This window comes from Haplochromis burtoni, unplaced genomic scaffold, assembly GCF_018398535.1.
Source record: "Haplochromis burtoni strain Fernald_Lab_line unplaced genomic scaffold, NCSU_Asbu1 Contig_5657, whole genome shotgun sequence".
Classification (NCBI taxonomy): Eukaryota; Metazoa; Chordata; class Actinopteri; order Cichliformes; family Cichlidae; genus Haplochromis; species Haplochromis burtoni.
Genome location: NW_024588018.1, coordinates 1 through 1,578, shown reverse-complemented (window position 1 = coordinate 1,578; position 1,578 = coordinate 1). Strand labels below are relative to the sequence as shown.

General features: G+C 37.9%; 1 non-coding gene across 1 annotated transcript; it reads right to left on the bottom strand.

Moving 5' to 3' along the window:
- Positions 1–59: 59 nt before the first annotated feature.
- On the bottom strand, positions 60–1,017 carry LOC106632998. Its single transcript, XR_006054023.1, has 2 exons — positions 900–1,017; positions 60–739 (listed from the first exon to the last, which is right to left on the bottom strand). It is a non-coding gene; the product is annotated as an uncharacterized LOC106632998 (transcript).
- Between the last annotated feature and the right edge of the window lie 561 nt (positions 1,018–1,578).

Genomic DNA, 1,578 nt, shown 5'->3' with positions numbered 1-1,578 from the left:
TTTGAATCTGGAAATAATCTGAAAGTCTGAGGAATCAAAACCATTTAAAACTGTTTTTAACTCTGCGTTAGAGATTAGTGCCAGGAAAATGAGTGTGTAAGGAGATAAATAGCAGAGGAAGTGAAACCACAGTGGATCAAACCTGCAAGGAGACTTTAAGTCTGGAGGTGGTTTTGTATTTCTGTGGTTCTTAAGCACTTTCACTTTGCTGTAATATCATTTACAGATGATCAAGGACGGAAGAAATGTCATGAAGTGCCACAGTCGAGCTCACGGAGTGCTTTAGAATGACCCGCTGTTAAGTATGTTTGATTTCATTCACCTGTGGCAACAAGACTGAAAACACCTGAATTCAAAGAGTCCCAATACTTTTGTCCATATACTAAATTGTCCATATACTAAATACTGAAATTAATTTATCTGAGGTTCAAAATTTTACCCAAATAGTTAAACTGAATTTGTGACTTGCAAACATTTGAAAACACAGAAAAAATAAATTCATTCTCTCTTCATTAAAAGTTACAGTATTTAAGAGAGTAATTTATGCAGAGCTTTGAAACTCCAGCATTGCCTCGAGTCTACAAAGCAGTTTTATGCAGTGACCGATGATTTCTGGCTTGTGACATTTATTGGAGCCATGGCAGATTTTTGATGCATTTATTGTGCTCTTTTGCAAAATTCTCTCACTGCCCAATCCTCATCCTGTTTCACACAGAAAAGCCCTCTGGGTGTCTTGATCCTGCAGAAAAATCAGTATCATTATTTTGCTCTCATATTCCCATATTTTACGGCTAATAGCAGAGTTACGGCATCAATGTGGACGATCTTACATTACTTATAGATGATTTCTTGGCAAACATTAGTGATTGTATCAAAGAGACAGTGAAAGACAAACTTACACAAATGCTGGTGTGGCGCACTGTCTGTGAGTTTTCACGATGGAGACGATGTTCGCCTTTGGGATCCGTTTGTCAAAGAAGCGAAGACAGCAAAGGTCAGGAGAAATCATTGCCTTAGCTGTAACAGAAAAACAGGAATTACTCAGTGCTGCGTCTGCTTCTAATGACTTCTCCAACATACCAGATATAATTAAGGTTAATGCTCCTTCAGGCAACTAAATACAATCTGTTTTATCTTGATGAAAGATACAGTTTAAAGGCTCCTATTTTATTTCTTGGACCAAGATTATTAAGCAAAGAAATAAAAGAGAAATAGACAGAAAATAGAAAAACAAATTTAAGGAAAAAAAAATCTGTCTCAATAAAGGACATGCCGGACATGTGACCACACTTTTTCTGCAAGGAATCAAACAGATTTTGAAGAATGAGAAAATGACAGGTAAGAACTTCCAGCCCCCTTGAGATCAACACTGGTCTTCATGACCATGAACTTATATGAGTTTGATGTCCTCGCTCTGTCTCACTCTGTGTCTGAATGAAGAGAAAGACAGAAATTCAAAAACTGATCTAACACAAGTACAAGAAGCAGACTTACAGGCATCGCTGTGGTAAACGGTGAACAGCACGAGCAGCAGTCCCACTGTCAGGCTGAGAGTCTTCATGCTGACTTCACTGTAGA